At 40.9% G+C, this 22,985-nt stretch overlaps 1 protein-coding gene across 49 annotated transcripts in view; it reads right to left on the reverse strand.

Annotated features, from left to right (window-relative positions):
* The window catches only part of LOC138917406 (olfactory receptor 2AE1-like), a 407,962-nt gene that overhangs the window by 112,018 nt on the left and 272,959 nt on the right, over positions 1–22,985 (reverse strand). For 11 of the 49 annotated variants that reach the window (XM_070233616.1, XM_070233613.1, XM_070233614.1 and 8 more), the window contains exons 1-6: positions 20,475–21,591; positions 19,341–19,512; positions 18,989–19,193; positions 18,380–18,435; positions 8,292–8,389; positions 21–4,056 (exon numbers count right to left, since the gene is read on the reverse strand). The gene's annotated coding sequence lies outside the window, so the exon portion shown is untranslated. Of the gene's footprint in view, positions 1–20; positions 4,057–8,291; positions 8,390–18,379; positions 18,436–18,988; positions 19,194–19,340; positions 19,513–20,474; positions 21,597–22,985 lie in introns of those variants that run through there. The other 38 variants (XM_070233638.1, XM_070233633.1, XM_070233634.1 and 35 more) reach the window with 9 other exon arrangements.

Raw genomic sequence — 22,985 nt, forward strand, 5'->3', positions numbered from 1 at the left:
TAATGAACATTAAAACCAACCTTTAAATAGAAAACTTTATTTTTAGATGATCCAGGGGGTCTTTCTTCCAAGATCAGCCTAAGATTTTTTCGGAGGAAACTGTATTCTCATTGTCCTGAAATTTGAAGCAAGAAAACTCAATCGTTTAAGACCATTTGCCTATTCTTACTTGTTGATGAGAAATCACGACTACTGCCACCCTTTTAGCCTCTGAAGGAATTGTAAGCTTTGTCTTGATTTGATGGCTCAAAAATAAAATCTACCAAAGGTACGTTTTCTAAGCCTCGTCTGGCTCTACCCATTAGAAAAGTGTGAGCTACTGTTCTATCAAAACTAATTATATTTTAAATCTACAACCAAGTCTCAATTACCAAGGTTAATGGGACTACATACATACATAATTCTCTCTTACATTTATCCAGTGTTTTTAACTTCTTCAAAGCACTTTTCACTGTACTGCATATATAAAACAGAGGCATTTTTTTAAATCCACAAATAAGGTAAAAAATAAATCTTCAGATCAATAATTTCAACTTTGTACCTGTCAAAAGCTATTAGAACTTGCAAAATTGTCTAATAGGACTTTCATTGCCCTACTCTCCTCTCGACCCCTCTCAACTAAGGCCAGAAAAGACCGAAAGATCTGGAGGAATCTCCAGAGGAGAGGAAGCCAGAGAGGGAAGGAAGCCAAGGACCTGGGCCATCCACAGCCTGGATCATTAGCTCCAGCGTAATTGAGAATAACTGACTGTATGTGTGACTATGGCCAGAAAATCCAGAAAGAGATGAAAAGGCAAAGAAAATGACGTGTGAGTAACAGTATTTACAGGGTCTGTCTTTGTCATTCTCTCAACAAGCATTACTGAGTGCCTACTGTAATGACAGGTGCTTTCAACAAAGAGGATGGACACAGCATGAACAACCCAGGCAAGACTGCTATTTTCATAGTGATGACCTTCCTGAATGGTGCAGACAGACAACAAACACAAAGACACACAACTTCACATAAACGAGATAACTTCAGGTGGCACTAAGCTCTGTGGAGTCCATAAACACAGGAATGTGATAGAGCCTTGGGGAAGGGATGCTGTTGTAGATAAGGTTGCCAGGGAAGGCCTCAGGGTATCGGAGCTGCAATCTGTGAGAAGAGCCCACCCTGTGCAGGTCTGCAAACCAGATGGTGGAATGAGTGAACTCGCCAAGTATGCTAGAGGGAGAGGGGTCCAGGCCAGTTTCAAGGGGTTCCAGGAAAGTCACTGTTCTGTGGTTATTCACTTTGTGTCCTTTTAGGGATATTACTAAAACCTCTCCAGGACCCCGGATTTATTGCCTCTACAATGCGGGTTGCTAACACTGATCACCTGGACAGGGGAGCGCTGAGAAATAATGGGTAAACAATTGTGAGGAGCCACATAAATGCTAAATAATGCTCATGGTAATAAGCTTTTATTAAAGTCAGCACCTTGATAGGCAGCTCACAATCGGATACCTTGGCAAATGTGTAAATTGACGTGGCTGCTCCCTGTGCACACCAGCACCATCCTTTAAAACAGAAAAAAATAAATGAGCCTATGGTCATGATATTCGAAGTAGTTAGTGATCAAACAACTGTCTGGAGAGAAAGCTGGTGTGTGAAGTGTACAATGGGAGCAGGAAGATAACGGCACATCACAGCCCAGCTCACGCAGAGGATAACTCATGAATTGACTGGATGCTTGCTGGTGCACACACCATCCGCTCCAGGGTGGTACTCTAACCCCGTCAGGACTAGGTGCTGCCACCAAAAGGCCCAGCAGACAGGAAGGGGAGTGAGAAGGAGCCAGAACAGAAGCATCTCTGGCAGCAGCCCTCTCTGGCCCTCTTGGCCTTGGAAAGCCACCCCTGGGGGAGGAATGAGCAGCCAGCACCAAGGGCCCTACCTTGGAAGGGCACCAAGGAAGTGGTGGGGGGTGTGAGGGAGGAGGGATGAGCATTGCATTTCTCCCTACGAGAATGAAATATGCCAACGCCAGGAGAGACTTCAGTTGTCGTTATAACTGAGCCTCCCCACACAGAGATATGAGTCCACCCCTTAGAAGCAAATCTTCCTCCCCCAAAACCTCCCCCCAAAATATAACATTAACATCACAAAAAATGAATTCTTTTTTGTGGGTCCTACCATCTCTTTGATATAAATACACAAGTGCCTAAACATTCTTTCCCATCTCCCATCCCACATCGGCAATCAGATTGTGACACACACACACACACACACACACACAAGCACATGCTCACACAAATACCACACACACCCAATTCCTTTGTTAAGCCCTGGCTCAGCTATTATAAGGTACCTGTGGAGTGTAGGTCACATAGTAGAAAAGTTTAAATTACTGTTGCTTCTACTCTGAAAAGCAGACAGGAAGAAAAGACAATAAAAAAGAAAACACTTATTTTAAGGCTGATACTAAACACTCTACTCCACGTTCACTGAGGTCAATTTCCCACCGTGGGATGGGGAGAATCGAGATGATCTCTGAGGTGCTATGAACCCACAGTGCAGACTTCACGTTTTGAGGCTTGACTAGAAACGACGGGGACGTGAAAAAGAACATGGCGAGATAATCCTAGTCTTCAGGAAATTATGGTTTAAACTGGGCTGGAGAAAGACCAAGATCCTCAAAAAAATCTAATTGATTTTAACCAAATGGAGTAATTTTAAAATGTTAAATACACTGGGATATCATATTAAAAGTATTCTGGGAGAGCATGCCGCATGGGACATGGTAAGTGCTGAATTTCCTGCTGCTAAGGGAGGCATTCCTATCTGCCAGTGTCTCATGCTGCTCAGACCTGAACCATTCATTTAGGTAGACCATTTGTCCAAGTGCGTCATTTCCCAAAATAGCCAATGGAGGACTCCAGGGAGAACTGTCCTGAGGAGATGTGGTCATCCTCAAGGCCAAATCAGTCTAGACTAAGATGGTTCTTAGCAAGACTGCCCAAAGGGCTTCTAGACTTTGTTTGGTAAGTGTTGTTAATGCCTTGGTAACAATGGACTGTTGATAAGGTGGGAGATAATGTCAGAAGGAAGGAAGGTATCTGCTCACATCTTTTGCTTTTAACTTAAGCTAACCCATAAAATCCATTATCAAACCCCAGGGAATGCTCCCAATTATTGTCTTGGACCCTTCATTTCGCTTTGCTTTGTTTTTTTTTTTTTTTTTCAACTCTCTATTTCTGTTTTTACCTGGCACTGACTCGCTTGACTCCTCTTCTCCTCTCAGCTTCTGGCTCTGTGCTCCCCCTTTAGACTTGATGAGTAATTTTGGTTTTCCTGCTTTTCACCTTTGGCACCCCTTCAAAAATGGGTTAGGTTTATCTTCTGGCTCTTTCTACTTCTGACTGCTTGGAAGTTTGGATCATACTTAGCCAAGTTTTGATCCCAGGACCTTTCCCTGGCTTTGACCTGTCTCAGTGGCATCTGTGCTGGGCTTGACTCCTCCAGGTGAGGGCGTCGGCAAGAGGGAGGATCAAGCAAAGATCAAGCAAGGAAACAGGAAGAATACCTGGCTCAGCTTAAACTGTGCAGGGCACTGAGGCCTTGCTGGCCGTCCAGTCTCTGCCTCCTTCTTCCTCTGCTGCTTTCATTCCCTCCCGTCTCTGACTTTCAATTTTTATTAAGTTTCCACCTTCTGACTGCTCAATCCTCTTCTAGCATCCCTTTGTAAGATTGAAATGGGAGTGGGAGTGATATCCATTAGCCAAAATAAGTTCCATAGCTGGGAGAAACTGCTGAATCTCTGGTGTCTTTATAGCACTTATCAAATCCCAATTAACCATCTTAGTTGGCAAACTGCTCTGGCTTCCCAGGCAGTCAGCTGGTAGGTGAGTCAATAAATATCTGTCAGATGGATGGATGCACACTCACTAGTTGTGTAGCATGGCATCAGGTACTTTAAATAATACAAAGTATAAGACTTCATCCTTGGCTGAAGAAGGACATCTTCTCACGGCCATTCACAAAAGGACTGTTTGGAAACATCACCAAGCGCTAGACCAGCTTCGCTACTTCTTCTAGAAAACAAGAAGAAATCTCTTGTTTCAAGAGATGTTTGTGTCATCTCTTAATGCACAACTGGCTTCATGTGGGCAAAAGGGAACATGAGCAAAGCCCTGGTTAAAGCATAACAGACACCCTTGGGCTAATGAACTGTCGAAGGTAGTAGTGTCAGCGGATTTTCTACATAACTGCTTTGTAAACAGCAACACGCATAAACCATAAACAAGGAGAATGAAGTGAGCACCCACAGACCCACCACTCATGTCAAATCATACAATGTTGATATCACCCCAGAAGCCTCCACTCTCCTGTCTGATAATCTTTCACTTACTTTTCTTTATAATTTCATCACCTTTATAGACTCCCATAAAACATTTAGTTATATCCAGTTTGGGGATCAAAATAGATTAAAAAACAACAATTGCAGGTGCATTCAACATTGGACATGAAAAAGAAAACTGGTTTTTTAATAAGATACTTCAAGTGTACACTTTCCGTAGGTGATCAAGACATTTACTCTTTCGTCCATTTTTATGTTTGCTGACTGCCAATCACTCTACTCCTTAATACTTCAAAGGTATTTTTCCCAAAGCTGCCTTTTGTCTTACACTAATGCTTTCCCGGACTCAAGTGAATTTTGAAGGAGACTGAGCTCATCATGATGAAATGGATGTTGACATTCCATAACCATCACTGTAATTATTCCTAATTTGTACTTTGCTTCAAAAACTCTCTTCCCTTGCCCCCTAAAGTCTGTACTTTCAGAATAGCATCTACAGCTTTAATTATACCTGACAATAAACTACTCTCACCACAAAATCTTGTTAATCACGGTGTACGTTACTATCTTCAAGTATCCTGTTTTTTTAAAACTGCATTTATATCAGGTTCCCAAAGAGTTACAATATTAGCAATGAATGTTTTAACTGTTTCTGTAATTACTGTTTGTAATTACTACAAATCAAAGTTGTACAAACTTTGGATTGGAGGCTGGTTGAATTATCTACCAAACTGGGGTGAATGGTCTCTTAATCAACTGTATACTGAACAAATCTACAGAGTAAAAACTGAGATGGAATTTGAGTGACTTGGTGTCCATCGAGAATCAAATCTGATGCTGTAGTGTTAACAAGGGACTTCAGGTCCAGAATGATTCTGTTAATCACACGTCTTCCAAATTAGTCAGTTAATGTTGTGGGTCCTGATGAGACAGGATTTAGGAAGGCAGAGAGCGGCGGGGAATGCTCCTGGTGATAGGATCCTTAGAGCAAAGGACAGAAGACAAAAGGAGAAGGCTGTATTCATGAGAAGTGAGCTGGACCATAAGCGCTATAATTAGAAGCTTATAATGTCACCACACTGCTTTCTGTAATGTAATATTTTTGTTGTCTGTTATTTTCCTTGATTCAGGTTTTGTATTTTTCATGATGTAATAGTGAGATCTAGTCTCATTTTTCTGTGTATTTGGATACATTGAGTAGAGTGCTCTGGCTGAGTAAAGAGTTTCACATATGGGAGACTTGAGAAACAAGAGTGGCAAGGAAAGTTAGGTCAGATTATGAAAATTCTTAAAATGTTTCTATTGGACTTAATCCTTCAGAAGTCATTTAGTGTTCTCTTTTCTTTTTTTGTAACTGAGAGCACCATGAGGAAAGGAGTGTTTTTGATGATCTATTTTATTTTATTTCTTTCTCTTTTCTTGGAGGAAGATTGGCCCTGAGCTAACATCCGTGCCCATCTTCCTCCATTTCATCCGTGGCTCGCCTGCCACAGCATGGCCTGATCAGCAGTGTATAGGTCTGTGCCAGAATGGGAACCTACAAACCCCAGGCCGCCAAAGAGGAGCACACAAACTTAACCACTACACCACCGGGCTGGCCCCATTTTTGATGATTTCTAAGGGGTAAAAACTAGGCAGGGAGATTAGGTAAGATGATATAGCAAAAATTCAGGCATTAAGAAATAAGGTTAGACTAGGCTGGCGATGGCGGCCATGGATTGGAAAGGAAGGAAGGATGGATGCAGCATCATAAGGGAAAAATTTGCTTCTTTCCCTTTGTCTTTTCAGCCATTTGGGCTTAACGGTGTTCAGTGCTCCTGATTTATTTCCCTTCCCATTTATATTTTCCTTCTTCCCTCGATAATCTACTTTTGCTTTCCCATTTTTCCCTCTCTTCTCTCCTTTGCTTGCATTCTTATCACCTTCCCTGATAGGACGATGACTGAATCGGGCAGGTAGACATGAAATGGGAGATCTGAGTAGAAACTAACTATAAGATTTACTAATTAGAGTATGTTGCTGCTTAACACATTTTTTTTTAACCTTTCATCTGCAGTTAAAAAGAAGAAAAGAAAGGTGAGGAGGCAAAAAAGGAGTAGAGAGGAAAAGGGAGAGACTCATTTATCCATTCATTCAAGAAGTGCTGTGTTTCCAGAGAAAGAGAGAGTGCCAAAGAGATAGAGAAAACACCACACAATAATTTGTGTTATTGTAGTTGTATCATCTATTTCCCCTTCTAACTCAGTTGGGTAAAGTACAGATGCCAGATGGGAGGCTAAAGACTAAGGTGAGATGGGCAGTCTCCCTCCCTCCCTTATTGCCTGCTGCTTCTCATATCAAAAGATGGAGTCTACATCCCTCCCCCTAGGCCTCAGTGACTGGCTCAACCAATAGGATGCTGTGGAGGTGACTTTCTGGGACTTCTGAGGCTAGGCTGTAAGAAGCCTGGTCTTTTGGAATATATCCTCTTGGGATGCTTTCTTTTGGAACCCAGCCACCACTTTGAGAGATGCCCAAGTCACACGAAGAGGCCACATGCAGGCCCTCCAGTTGGCAGCCCCGAATAAGATAACAGCCAGCATCCTCAGCAAACACAGAAATGAACCATCTTGACATCCAGCACAATAGAGGCAAAGAGGATTTCAGCCCAAGCTGACATCTGACTGTACTTCCTAGGAGACCCCAAGCAAGAACTGCCCAGCGAATCCCAGCCAATCCACAGAACAATAAGAGACAAGAATAAGTTACTGTTTCAAGCTACTCTACTTTGTTGTGGTTTGTTATACAGCAATAGATAACTTTTTTCATCCTTACACGAGACACAAAGAATATCGAAAGTTTGAAGATTCATGATGCCACCCGGAATGCATGTATATTTTTTACGTATTTTTTTCCTTTTAAAGGTCACTTTCTTATTCATTAGCCTTGAAATTGGAATTTGAATTGACCTTGATCAGAAATCCTTAGAAATGCTTAAGAAAATATTTTAAGCACTATCATATTTTGAGTACTAGTTCAGGATAAAGTGGTATTGATGTGACAAGAATAATGGATGTGTAATTAGAAGATGGAGTTTAAGTCCTAGTTCTGTCATTTATTACTGTGTGGCCTACAACAAGTTATTTCACATTTCTGCTTCCTAGTTTCCAATGCTATAATGTAATCAAAGGTATTTAGTGATGCATGACAAAACACAAACATTCAGTGAATTTCCATTTCTTTCCTTCCTATGAAAGTCCTGTACTCATAAGTGCAACCATATCAGAGCCTATCATACTGCTTCCTAAAACTAAATATTTTTATTATGTATCAAATGTTTCCCTTGATAACTATTGCATAAGCTTCCATAGTGTTGCCTTTACTAGTGTGATCTGCCTCACTTTTCCTGTGGGATAGTTTATTTAATAGATTTTGGGGACTCATCCTGTTGCTGGATTCTTACAAAGACTCTTTTGTGATAACCTTCTTTGGTTTTCAAGGACATGACCCTGTTTCTCGAGTGTGGTTCCCTACTGTAGCATAAATGTTAACAAGTTAAATGCATATCACATAAGAATTTTAATTGTTCATCATATGTTTATGTATTGAAATATAGAGTCGAATTGATATAATTGGTAACATTACCCATTTGCTTTGATTTGAGATGTCAAGTGATTGAAAAAATTTTTAATTCAGAATTGAATTACCTTGCTTATTTGAATTTATCATTTTTGCGTAATTAGGATGAACTAATTTTTTTTTTATTAATGTTATGATAGATTACAACCTTGTGAGATTTCAGTTGTACATTTTTGTTAGTCACGTTGTGGGTACACCACTTCCCCCTCTGTGCCCTCCCCCCACCCCCCCTTTTCCCTGGTAACCACCGATCAGATCTCCTTATCAATATACTAACTTCCACCTATGAGTGGAGTCATATAGAGTTAGGATGAACTAATTTAATTTGCAGTTATCCTTAAATGACTTAACTGATGTCTGCTGAGGTTCTCAAGGCCACAGGATTATGGAGTCATGCTGAACATCACTCTGTCTCTTAGGGTTGGAAGTACAAGTGCACCTTGTGAAGCCTGGAGACAGAAGTTACAAGCTTGATTTTTTCTCCATTAATGTTTTTTTTCTGTTTTGTCCCCCTCACCTCACTCTAGGCTGCGTCATGTTTCCCAGAAGGACCACATATTGCATTTGGAGGTGGTCCTCCTCTTCCAACTTTGTTCTGATTTTATGTCATTTTTACTTGGTGTTGAGCTCACATCTCAGTTCTGCAAAGGAAAGCTGGTTATTTATCTGGTAACTTGTGGTTGGAATCCCCAAGAGAGTGCTCTTTATAGAGACTGAGGGTCCTTTAGCAAATATTGCTTTTTGATGATGCATTTTAATAAGCCTTTTAAAAATCTGGATACCAGACTACCGGCTAGGGTACCTGGAAGCAATAATTTTAAAATAGTGCTTTTCAAACTGCAGGTCCTGACCAACTAGTGGATTATGAAATAATTCTAGAGAGTGTGACAAGCACTTAAAAAACAATGAAACAAAATGGAATAGATAATATTAGAGTGTATTACACGTAAAAAGGTAAGAACAGTTTCATAAAATTTTTATATTCCTTTGGTGTGTGTGCGTATATACTGATTTACAATAAAAAATAATTTATAGATTTATTTTGTGAGTTGCCATCAAAAGAATTTGAAAGTCACTGCCATGGATTTAAAGTTATCTGAAACACAGTTTTGTAATATAGCAGTTTGAAATGAAGCCCCAACAATATATGTAACAAATAAAAGCGTAGATAGGTTTTAGCTGCAAATTTTAAAGGGATTGGCAAGTTACTTTTCCTGAGAAGTCTAGCCCTGGGATGACTGGGTATTTTCCAAAGGGCCAGGAACCAGTTATCCCAATAAACGGTAGGGGCCTCAATGCTCTCTCCCTGGGAGGCTCTGAGGTAACGTTCCTCATCTCACTTGTAATGCTGCTGTTGCCTTGCTGCAGTGGCTGTTGGAAGTACTGCGTCTTCCCTAACCAGATCAGAAGGACCCAGTTTTCCCAAAGTCTTGGTCTGCCAGAAAGATGGCATTGCACTTCTCCCCGATTTGTGGGACCTGCACCCAGCTTGGAGAGCTGGAAAACTCCAGCCCTTAACTCCCCTCTTTGCTAGGGAACCACGTTTTCCTTCCCACTGGGTCCTTGGAAGATGGGAAGCAGCAGTAAGGTTACTTGTGTTTTATCCACACCATGTGCGTCTGTGTTTTTGTGTGAAGGCTGACTCATGTGGAGGAAAGTTCTATGCCTAGAATTATAAAATTAATGCTAATCAGAGTAATGCAGCATGCCACTTCCAATCTGCTAATGAGCTTTGGGGAGAGATGGCACATCTTCCTGCAGCTGATGGATGCCCCTTTTAGAGGATCTACGACATCCTCCCCAGGTCTTCACTCAGCTGGGCTAACACACTTCAGAACAAAAGAATCCTCAGGGCAGGATGGGACCCCTTGCTTTTTGGTTCTTGTCCCTTGAATCAGTCTACTCTCTGTGCCACTAAAATGGCTGCCTATTAAACTCATCAGTGGAATCTGCCATACTGTGTCACTTAAACTTTTTCCATCTGCTTATGGTTTTTACTTGTTTTTCATAGAAAGCCCTGACCTAAATCTCTACTCTTCTTTTATAATGCTTTCATTTTGACCTTACTACTGCTGAAAGTCAACCAAACTCATTCATCACTGTCCCTCCCCCCAATCTCCATGAACATTATCCTGTTATCCAGGTTTTTAACATCCACTCAAGAGATTGTCAACAAAAATGGACTAAACCTTTACATGGAACTTCTTTACCCCCACATGGGACATTTTCAAGAATAGGAGCTTTCAGATGAATTAGCAATGTAGATAAATTTGTTACCAACACTAGAATCTCATTCTAAAATATTTTCTACAGCTCAAAACATGGCATAAGGCAGATTCCTATTTAAGAGAAAGGGCCTTCTTTTAAGTTGTCTTGAAGATTCTGAGACCGTCCTTACGAGCAGTGCTATGAGAGGATATGAGGCACAATCTCAGTCACCCCAAGAGTTAATTTAAATGGAGAAAGTGAGATGGTTTCCCAAAACATTGGAATTGATTTTTCCCTGAGTCTCTCCATAGTTGTAGATTCTGATAATCACAGAATATAGAGAAGGAAGAAACTTGGTGTTCCTTCTAACTGCCTCATTTCACAAACCAAGAAATTGAGGATCAGAGACATGAGGTCATTAAAGTCATCCAGTTACTTAGTTGCTTACTTCGACTAGGGTGGTTTCAGAAAGGATGCAGAAAAGTACAAGTATTTGAGAACTAGTTAGGGACTGTATTAATCAACACTGTAATAATCAGCTCTGTGTCCTTGGGTGCTGCGACAGCTGGGGGTCCACTGCTGCAGCTGACAAATAAAGTGTGAGGAAGAAACAAAAACTGAGGGAGTCCATCGCCACTAGACCTGCCTTATAAGAAATGTCAAAAAGAGCTCTCCTGTCTGAAATGAAAAGGCAAAGGATACAAAGCTTTAAACAAGTTGATAAATAGATAAAATCAGAAAACTGCAACTCTGTATCAGAACATGTTAGTAAACAATTATGATGCAAAGGTTAAAGGGAAAGAAAGCATTAAAAATAACATTAACCATTCCAATTTGGTAACAAATTCACAATACAGAAAGAAAGAATTTTGACAACAAAAATAGCAAGGGAAGAAGAAAAGGACAGAACTTGCCTAGTCAAATGAAGCAAAAATGCCATCAGCAGAAAAAGAACTATCTCATCTGTGAGACCTTTTATACAAACCTCATGGTAACCACAAAACAAAAATTAAGGCAGAGTCACGAAACATAAAAAAAGAGGAAACTGAAAAACACATCACCAAAAACCGTCAAGCTGAAATTGTAGTGAGAAACACAAGGAAAAAGAAACAAAGGAAATATAGAGCAACCATAAAACAAAAGATAAAATGGCAATAGTAAGTCCCTATATATCCATAATCATCCTAAATGTAAATGGATTGAATGCACCAATGAAAAGACAGAGAGGCTGGACAGGTTAAGAAAAAGACCCAAAAATGTGCTGCCTCCAGGAGACCCATCTCAGCTCTAAAGAAAAACATAGGCTCAGAGTGAAGGGGTGGAAGATGATACTCCGACCAAATGACAACCAAAAGAAAGTGAGTGTAGCCATAATTCTATCAGACGAAATAGACTGCAAGCCAAAAAAGACAAGAGACAAAGATGGGCATTATATAATGATAAAGGGGATAATCCATCAAGAAGACATAACATTTATTAATATATATGCACCTAACGTAGAAGCACCAAAGTCTATAAAACAACTATTAACAGATCTAAAGGGAGAAACTGACAGCAACACCATAAGAGTAGGGAACTTTAATACCCCACTTACATCAATGGATAGGTCTTCTAGAGAGAAAAATCAACAAAGAAACGTTGATCTTCAATGAAACACTAGACCAGATGAATTGAACAGATACATATATAATATTCAATCCAAAAGCAGCAGGATATACATTTTCTCTCAAGTACACATGAAACAATCTCAAAGATCCACTGTTTGTTGGGAAACAAAACAACTCCCAATAAACTTAAGAAGACTGAAAAGATATCAAGCATCTTTTCCAACCACAATGGTATGAAACTAGAAATCAACCACAAGGAGAAAGCTGGAAAAGTCACAAATATGTGGAGCCTAAACAACGTGCTATTCATTAACTATTGGAACAACAACAAAATTAAAGGAGAAATGGAAAAATATCTGGAGGCAAATGAAAAGGAAAATACAGTGTACCAAAATCTATTGGATACAGCAAAAGCAGTACTAAGAGGGAAGTTCCTAGCAACACAGGCCTACCTTGTGAGACAGGAAAAATCTCAAATAAACAATCTAACAATACATCCAACAGAATCAGAAAAGAAGAAAAATGAAGAGCCCAAAGTCAGGAGAACAAAGGAACTACTAGAAATCAGAGCTGAAATAAATGACATGGAGAGTAAAAAGAAAATAGAAAAGATCAGCGAAACTAAGAGCTAGTTCTTTGAAAATATAAACAAAATTGACAAACCTTTAGGTAGAATAAGACAAAAAGAGAGAAGCCTCAAATAAATAAAATCAGAGAAGAAATCACAAGCAATATAACAGAAATACAAAGGATTACAACAGTATTCTTTATCAATGTTATAAACTACATTAACAAAATGAAGAATAAAAATCACATGATCATCTCAACAGACGCAGAGAAAGAATTTGACAAGATTCACCACATATTTATGATAATAACTCTCAATAAAATAATTATAGAAGGAAAGTACCTCAACATAATAAAGGCCATATATGACAAACCAACAGCTAACATTATACTCAATGGTGTAAACTGATAGCTATCCCTCTAAGAGCAGGAACAAGACAAGGATGCCCACGCTCACCCTTCTTAGTCCTAGCCAGAGCAATCAAGTAAGAAAAATAAATAAAACATATTCAAACTGGAAAGGAAGAAGTAAAACTGTCACTACTTGTGGATGATGAGATTTTACATATAGAAAACGCTAAAGAATCCATCAAAAAACTAAAAACAAACGAGCAGAAATAAAAAATCAAGAATACAATCCTATTTACAATCACAAAAAGAATTAAGTGGGTAGGAATAAATTTAACCAATGAGGTGAAAGACCTATACACTGAAGACTATAAGACATTGTTGAAAGAAATTAAAGAAGACATAAAGAAATAGAAGGATATTCTGTGCTCATGGATTAGAAGAATCAACATAGTGAAAAAGTCCATGTTACTTAAAGCAATCTGCAGATTCAATGTAATCCCTATCAAAACCCCAATGACATTTTTCACAGAAATAGAAAGAAGAATTCTAAAATTTACTGGAAACAACAAAAGTCCCCAAAGAGCCACAGCACTCCAGAGAAAAAAGAACAAAGGTGGAGGCATCACATTCCCTAATTTCAAAGTATACTACAAAGCTGTATTAATCAAAACAGCACGATACTGGCAGAAAAGCAGACACAGATCAATGGAACAGAATTGATAGCCAAGAAATAAACCCATACATTTAGGAACAGCCAATTTTCAACAAAGGAGCTAAGAACATACAATGGAGAAGGGAAAGTCTCTTCAATAAACACTGTTGGGAAAACGGACAGCCGCACACAAAAGAATGAAAGTAGACCATTATCTTACACCATGCACAAAAATTAACTCAAAATGGATTAAAGACTTGAATGTAATACCTGAAACCGTAAAACTCCAAAGAAGAAAACATAGGCAGTAAGCTCTTTGCTATCATTCTTAGCAGTGTCTTTTTGAATATGTCTCCTCAGGAAAGGGAAACAAAAGAAAAAATAAGCTAATGGGACTACATCAAACTAAAAAGCGTCTGTATGGCTAAGGAAACATCAATACAATGAAAAGACAACCTAGCAATTGGAAGAAGATATCTGCGAATCATTTATCCAATAAGGGGTTGCTATCCAAAATATATAAAGAACTCAACAACAAAAGAACAAACTTAGTCAAGAAATGGGCAGAGGATTTGAACAGACATTTTCCCAAAGATATACAGATGGCCAACAGGCACATGAAAAGATGTTCAACATCACTAATTATTAGATAAATACAAATCAAAACCACAATGAGATATCACCTCATGCCCATCAGAATGGCTATTACTAAAAAGACAAGAAATAAGAAGTGTTGGAGAGGGGCCAGTGCCATGGCCGAGTGGTTAAGTTCGTGTGCGCTACTCACTTCAGCAGCCCAGGGTCTTGCCGGTTTGGATCCTGGGCCTGGACACGGCACCACTCATCAAGCCATGCTGAGGTGGCATCCCACACAGCACAGCCAGGATATACAACTAGAATATACAACTATGTACTGGGAGGGTTTTGGGAGAACAAGAAGGAAAAAAAGATAGACAACAGATGTTAGCTCAGGTGCCAATCTTTACAAAGAAAACAGAACTGTTGGAGAGGATGTGGAGAAAAGGGAGCCCTCATACACTGCTGGTGGGAATGTAAATTGGTGCAGCCACTGTGGAAAATAGTACAGAGATTCCTCAAAAACTTAAAAATAGAATGACCAGGCATGACATCAGCATCACAGCGGAGTGAGCTCTTCCCTTAGACTCTCCTCCCTAAGAAAGAATGAAAAGGACATTCATAAACCAACAGAGGACAGGCACATAACACAAAAGACATCTGAGAGACCCATGCAGCCAAATGCCTGAAGGTGGAGGTGCTGGACCCCCCAGGAGGAAGGAGGAGGAAGTAAGGGGATCTCCTCTCCCTCCCCAGCAATGACCTAGGGCACAGGACCATGCACAGCTCTGAGAAAAGAGGGGCCTGGGGGGAGACTCTGTAGGAATGCCTTCGCTCTCCAAGTTCCCTCACATCCCATAGGAAAGCTCCACAGAGGAGGCTAAGCTATTGTGGGGTTGTCTTCATGAAGCCAGCACGCCAGGAGGACAGACAGCGAGGGCAAACAGAGAACACCCACGGGATGGCACATGCAAAAGAAGTGCCCCTCTCCCTGCTGGGCTCACAAGCTCAGCCAGTCAGCCAGGGCAAGGGACCCCGTCTAGAGTGCCCGTGCGTACATTAGCAAAGCAGCAGCTACAAGCAGGCAATCGCAGATGGGTCCTGTCAGCATAGATTCCAAAGGACAAGCACAGACACCAGGGATCACAGCAGGCTCAGAATACACAGCTCCTGAACCTCCTCCAGTGGTGGCAGGTGGAATCTGCAACCAGATACTATCTATGTGAAGGCACAAACCAACCCCATCAAATAGTATGAAGAAATATATTAATAGTCCAGACCAGAAGGAAAATGAAAAGCACCTAGAAATCAATCCTGAAGGCACACAAATTTACAATGTAAACGACAGAGAATTCAAAATAGCTAACATTAAAAAACTCAACGAGTTACAAGAAAATTCAGATAGTTCAATTAAATCAGGAATAAAATTAATAAACAGAGGGAATACTTCACAAAAGAGATTGACCCTACAAAGAGAAACCAATCAGAAATGTTGGAGATGAAAAACACAATGAGATAAAGAAAAATCTGGATACTCTGAATTACAGAGCTGACGTTATGGAAGACGGAATTAGCAATCTGGAGGACCGAAATATAGAAAGGCTTCAGATGGAGGAGGAGAGAGAATTAAGACTAAAAAGAACCGAAGAAATTCTCTGAGAAATATCTGATTCAATTAGGAAATGCAACATAAAAACTACGGGTATTATAGAGGGAGAAGGGAGGGAGAAAGGAGCAGAAAGTCTGTTCAAACCTGGAAAAGGAGCTGGAATTACAAGTAAAAGACGCTAACAGAACTTCTGATTACATCAATGTAAAAAGACCTACTCCAAGGCATAGAGTAGTAAAACTGGCAAAAGTCAGTGACAAAGAAGAAATATTTTTAAAGGCAGCAAGGCAGAAGAAAATAACTTACAAAGACCATATCAAACTTTCAGGAGATTTCTCAGCAGAATCTTTACAGGCTACGAGAAGGTAGAATGAGATATTCAAAATTCTGAAAGACAAAAACCTTCAGCTGAGAATACTCTATCCAGGGAAAAATATCCTACAGATACGGTGGAGAAATACAAACTTTCCCACATAAACAAAAGCTGAGGTAGTTCATCGCCACAAGACACCCCAAACAGGAAATGCTCAAGAAGACCTTCATACCTGAAAAAGAAAAAAAAGAGTTCACAAAGCCTTGAGCAAGGAGATAAATAGGCAGCCAAAGTCAGAAAATTGCAGCTCTCTACCAGAACAGGTTAGCAAAAACTTAATTATGACATGAAAGATAAACGGACGGAAAACATCAAAAATAACTATAATCTTGTGATTTTAACCACAAAATCACAACACAAAACAGAATGTGTTATGACCAACAAATCAGAGGAAGAGGAAAGGGATGGAACTGGCTTAGACCAAGGAAATAAGAGGCTATCAGAAAATGGTATATCTCATCTACGAGATTTTTTATACAAACCTGATGGTAACCACTAAACAAATAATCAGAACAGAGACACAAATGATACAGAAAAAAAGAAAACTGAGGGGCTGTCCCAGTGGCATAATGGTTAAGTTCACATGCTCTGCTTCAGCCACCCAGGGTTTGCAGCTTCAGGTCCCAGGCACAGACCTATGCATCTCTCATCAAGCCCTGCTGTGCTGGCATCCCACATACAAAAAACAGAGGAAGATTGCCACAGATGTTAGCTCAGCAACAATCTTCCTCAAGCTAAAAAAGAGGAAGATTGCTTACAGGTGTTAGCTCAGGGCCAGTCTTCCTCACACACAAAAAAGAGAAAACTGAGAAAACCATCATAGAGAACTACCAAACTGAACTGGCAGTCCAAAATACACAAGACAAGAAACAAGGGAAATACAGAGCTGCAAAACAAGTGATAAAATGGCAGCGTTAAGCCCTTATATATAAATAATCACTCTAAATGTAAATGGATTGAATTATCCAATCAAAAGACAGAGTGGTGGGATGGACTGAAAAACAAGACTCATCAATATGCTGCCTCCAGGAAACACTCTTAGCTCTAAAGACAAACACAGGCTCAGAGTGAAGGGACGGAAGATGATACTCTAAGCTAATGGCAAACAAAAGAATCAGTTATTGCAATACTTATATCAGACACAGTAGACCTCAAGATAAAAAAGGCAATGAGAGACAAAGAGGGGCAGTATATAATGGTAAAAGGGACACTCCAACAAGAAGACATAACACTTATAAATATACGTGTACCCAACAAAGGAGTACCAAAGTACATAAAGCAACTATTAACAGACCTAAAAAGAGATATTAACAACAACATAATAATAGCAGGGGGCCCCAACAGTCTACTTACATCGATGGATAGATCATCCAGACAGAAAGTTAACAAGGAAATAGTGGAATTAAATGGAAAACTAGACGAGATGGACTATATAATAGATATATATGGAACATTCTGTCCAAAAATAGCAGAATACACATTCTTCTCAAGTGCACATGGAGCATTCTAAGGACAGACCATATGTTTCGAAACAAGATAGGCCTCAATAAATTTAAGAAGATTGAAATCACATCAAGCATCTTTTCTGACCAAAATGCTATGAGACTAGAAATCAGCTACAGGAAAAAAGCTGGGAAAGTGACAAATATGTGGACACTAAACAACATGCTACTGAACAACCAATGGATCATTGAAGAAATTAAAAGAGAAATCAAAAAATATCTGGAGACAAATGAAAATGAAAATACACCATACCAACTCATATGGGATGCAGAAAAAGTTGTCCTATGAGGGAAATTCATAGCGATACAGGCCCAGCTTAAAAAAAACAAGAAAGATCTAAAATAAGCAATCTTAAAATACAGTTAGAAAATGGAGAACCAACAAAGCCCAAAGTCAGCCGAAGGAGGGAAATAATAAAAATCAGAGCAGAAATAAATGAAATTGAAACCAAAAAAGAAAAAAGAACAGTAGAAAAGATCAGTGAAACAAAGCGCTGGTTCTTTGAGAAGATATGCAAAATTGACAAACCCTTAGCCTGACTCTCTAAGAAAAAAAGAGAGAAGGCTCAAATAAATAAAATTAGAAATGAAAGAGGAGAAATTACAACAGATACCACAGAAATATAAAGGATTATAAGAGAATACTATGAAAAACTATATAGCAACAAACTGGACAATCCAGAAGAAACAGATAAATTCTAAGACTCATACAACTTCCCAAAACTGAATCAAGAAGAAACAGAGAATCTGAATAGCCCAATCACAAGTAAAGAGATTGAAACAGGTAGCTTAGTGGGAAACTACTTACCCTGACAAGGTTACCCACTCAAAGCTAACAGCCAACATCACAATTAATAGTAAAACACGCTATATTTTTCCTCAAGACTGACTTGATTTCTACTATTTCAACTTCTCCTTTTCCTTTAATGCATGGATCCTGCTAAACCTTATAAATCCATTACAATATAAAGTGGGGAATGAATAAAGAGCTCACCTGAGGGATGTTCACTCTCTGTGGCTCCTGGGCGAGTACAGAGGACTGTGGTTCAGCTGAGGGGACAGAAAGAAGACAGGGGTCCTGAGATTTAGCTGTCTTACAGCTCTTAGATTCACCTCCTCAAATCTCAGCACCCCAGTTGGGGATCATCCTCCCCATAGGCACAGGGCCCTCTGGGCCTTGAAAAGGCACAAGAAGGATCATGGACAGGCAGCAACACCTGTCTTTGTGTGATTCTGAAATGACCATGGAGCTGAAATCTGCAGTTTTTTACTGAGTGAACATAAACTTTACTCGATTGATTTAACAATAACGCATGCGTCCTTCTGGATAACAGAAAGAAATAAAAACAACCGATCAGTTGAATTAAAGGACGCCAAACGACAAGACACTATTCCTTCATTAAAGTTAACTTAGCAGAAAAATGCTCAGTATGCATCATTTATCTATTTTTCTCAGTAATATTATTCAACCCCTGGTATACACAATCCACGGAAAGCCTAGTAAAAGAGATGGGAGGATTTAAGGCAGGAATTTGTAATTGTTCATTTCAGCTGGGAAGTATTTCTCAAAAGGCCCTTTCGATAGATGCTTTTGGTAACTTACCTGTGAGAGAGTGAACTGTCACAAACTGCGTTTCCCTGGACAAGTCACTGAAATTTTCAGGCCCAATGTCTTTAAATCTTTCAAAAGAGTTAGAAGTAGGTGACCTTGGAAAACTCTTCACAGATCATCATTCTTGGATCCTGTGACATCAGGATAACGTCACTAATGTCACATGTGGTGGTGGACATGTGTGACAGCAGCGCATCTGTAAATAGCGGGGGCCATTTAAGGGGACTGGACACAGAACTTCCTCCCTCTGCCTGGTTGTCCCTTACCCCCAGACCTTGCCCTCACGGCTCTCCAACAAAGCAGCCTTTCCTGAGCAGCCTGCCCCTGGGCCACCCCAGCTCACCTGTACTTCCCAGGGACGGCCCAAATGCCCCACTGTCACACAGTGTGGTGGCTCCTGAAGGTGGCATCATCATCAAGTCTGGTTCATTCTGGGCAGGAGGATCAAGACCTGCTTCTGATCTTGCAAATCTAGCATCTGCTCCTTTCTGGGCTCTTGTCTCTGCTCTGAAGCTCTGGAGAGAGGTCTAAGGTCAGAGGGGCGCTCTCTTCCAGGTAAGACTCCCTCACAGAGGCCCCCTGCTTCCTGCCTCACAAGGGCTGGTTTGTTTCAAGGCAACAGGGACATGGATCTGAGAAATAAATTCATCTTAGGGGCAAAAAGGCTGACTCTTAGAATTCATTATAACGTCAGACTTCAAGGACAGAAAGCCTGACAATGCAGAGGGGGCCAGGCACCTCTGTCTGACCCAAGGGACCTGAAGAGACACTAGAAATCCCAGGATACATGTGACACATGGTGGGATTCCATCCACATCCTTTCCTTTACATCCCTGGGGACGCAGGGACAGGCCATGTTCCTAAGTGCTGTGAAGGCTGTAATGCCAGTCTTGGGCAGGTGTGACATCAGACAAAGCCTGAGACTGAAGCCAAGCACACCTGCCCTCGAATCCAAATTCCCTGGCTGGGAGCTCCTGACTCGAGCACATCGGGCCACCGACCCGAGCCTCGGTTTCTGGTGAAGTGGTTGTCAGGGTACATTAAACTATCCAGTAAAAAAACAAAGCGTCCTCTAACTATAACAGCAGTTGTCACTTACTTAAGGCTTCCTACCTGGCACTTGTCTAAAATAGTGATCTATGTTTCCAAACGTCGCCGTGAAACAATCATTATTAATATTTATAGATGAGAACCCTGACTCTCGCCCAGGTTCCTTCTGTCGCCCCTGCTAACAGGTGACAGAGCTGGCACTGACCGGGCCTGTAGTGCTCCAGAGCTCGGGCTCCACCGCAGACCCACGGTCACCGTCCGCCTGATAAACGCACTCCTCCCTCCCGCACCCACCGCCGCCGACATGGGCTTCTCTCCGGTCGGGCTGCAGGCGGGCTGGTCACACGATCCTCGGGCATCCCGGACCGCCCCGAACACCTGCGCCCCCCGGCAGCCCGAGGGCCGGGGTCTCCCCCATCGGCCTTACCCGCTCTGACGGCCCGCCCGGGTTTATACACCGCCGCGGGGGGCGACGAGGTCCCAGACACTTCCTGCTCCCATCCCCAAGCACAGGCACACCCTTCCCAGCTAGTCCCTCGCCCTCGGTGCGCACCCTGCATTTTCCGAGCACACCCCAAAGTTCCCCAACGGTTCTCTGGAGTCCTGAGAAGACAAACGAGGAGGCTACGGCTGCACATGCGCAGAAGGAGCGTGGCGTCCCCTTCCCGGAGTCCAGGCGGTGAACCTCACCTATTTAAAACTACATTTCCCATAGGCCTCCGCGTCTACATTTCAAGTCACTTTTGGCCTTTCCGCGAAAGCGGGAGGACGGTGTTCTTAAATCTCTCCTGCCCAGGGTCCTCCGAGCCCGAAGAGGTTAAGGGTTAAGCCTGAACTCTGCTGTCAAATGCAAAGGGTAGTCCGCTATTGGCTCCCGATTAAAATAGCATTTTTTTCATAAGTCATTTGGAGGTAATTGGGGAAATTTGAATACGGATTGGATATGGAAAATATTAAAATATTACTTAGATGGTGTGAAAAAAATTTGGAGTTAGGTAGGAAAATTGACTTTGTAAAAAGAAAAAGACATGACGACTGAAGTAGTTAAATTATATAGCTGTAAAATTATAATTTTACAATTTTTCAACCTGGGACCTCCACCCTGTTCCTTTACAGCCGCCGGACCCACCAACCCCTGAGCCCCATCCTGGCGCGCCTGGGGCCCAGTGTGCAGATTCTACTGAGGGTCTGCACAGGTGCTCCAGGGGTGGATGTTTATAGGAAATCTGTTGGGTCTTCTACATTAACATTGATTCTTGCTGAATTCTCTTATTGTTTCAGAAATTTTTATGTTAAATATCTTGGATTTCCATGCACATAACGACAAGTTTGCTTGCTTTTTGCTGACGTTTATAATTCTTTGTCATTCTTTACCAAATTACAGATAAAAGCACAAGAATGCTGGTTAAACTATATTAAATCAATCATAATAGACTTTAACATAAAGATCACGAAGGAGAGAAAGTGGTCACACATATGTCGTTTAACAAACATTTATTGAAAACTGACTGTACAATCGACATCATTCTAGGTGCTGGGATAGCAACATCAAATAAAAGAGAGTAAATTCCCTACCCCCATGGAGTTTACGATCAGGCTTGTTGTGGGGCCTATTAGTCAGGGTCCCCTGAAGAAACAGGTGTCAAGAAACCATGGGACACTTGAGGAGAGTCTAATAAATAGGGCTCTAAAAATGTGGGTAGGGTTAGTGAAGCATCCTGTAACTAGTGTTGGTAGAGAGTTATTATCACCCCCAGGGCTGTAGTGAGAGTAGGTGACATTATCAGAACTTAGCACAAAAGGCCACCCTTATGAGAGCTGTGGTCTTAGGAAGAGAAACATTGTGAATGCCCATTACATGGCTCAGCACGGAGAGCCAAAGGAATAAATACCCAACACCTCACTTGTTCTCTTCCCTCTGATATCCTATCCTCCGTTAAGCATTTATAAACCCCATTCAATACCTATTCTTAGAATTCCATCCGCATGTGTCTCTTCTAGACCTTTTGGTCACCAATTTTCCAGTCTTATTCTTGTTTAGCCCCCTACTACCTGTCAACTCACTGAGCTACTGGACATAAATCAGTATAAATCGAAACTCAAGTACATGTCAGTTCTTCACAAAGTGAACTAAATATACCTCCTTAAACTCTACCCACTGGGAAGATTTTTTTTTCACCACACATTTCAGAACCACCCCTAAGTGAGACTGTAATCGTAGCAGCCATAATTTCCAATGATGCCACCATACACTGTAAACCCAGTTTGAAGGAGAGTTGATGGGTATGTGGCCACAGGTCTCCCTTGGGGACTTTTGGGGAATGTTTATTTGTATATTCTTGTGACCAAGTTATGAGGAATTTTGTCAAAGGGACCCAGCCTTCCCTTTAGTCAAAGCCTCCTGTCTATAAAGTAGGATATATCAAGGATTTAGAAAGAGAATCTAAATCCCTGTTGTGGTGATTTGTGTTCGTTTTCTGCCCACAAGATCCAGAATTTCACATGTATATAGATATATATCTCAAGAAGCATCTTAGTAGAATACCCATCTATTTCATTTCAATGAACTTCATGATCAAAGAGCCACCACCACTGATCCCTTCATATCACCACAAAAGATGGCTGCACATGAGAAACACTCTAAGAGTTTCAAAAAACATTTGTCAGTATCCCATTAGAGAAAATACATATTTCATTGCTTTGAAATGCAACATGGGCTGCTCCTGAGTCCACAGGGAGTATACTCATATTGATTAATTTGAGCCTATCCAAACATAATTCATCCTTCCTAATCTAATATGGTAAGGATCCACCCCCTTATGTGCTACCTAGTTTCTGCTTTATTGGGCAAGATCTTGAGTTCCTTTTGTGTTTTCGGTTTTTTAATTTCTGGATTTCTTGCAATTTTACTCTGAACATAGCTGGTTTTTTATTCCTA

Source organism: Equus caballus, chromosome 14, assembly GCF_041296265.1.
Source record: "Equus caballus isolate H_3958 breed thoroughbred chromosome 14, TB-T2T, whole genome shotgun sequence".
In the NCBI taxonomy this organism is placed as follows: domain Eukaryota; kingdom Metazoa; phylum Chordata; class Mammalia; order Perissodactyla; family Equidae; genus Equus; species Equus caballus.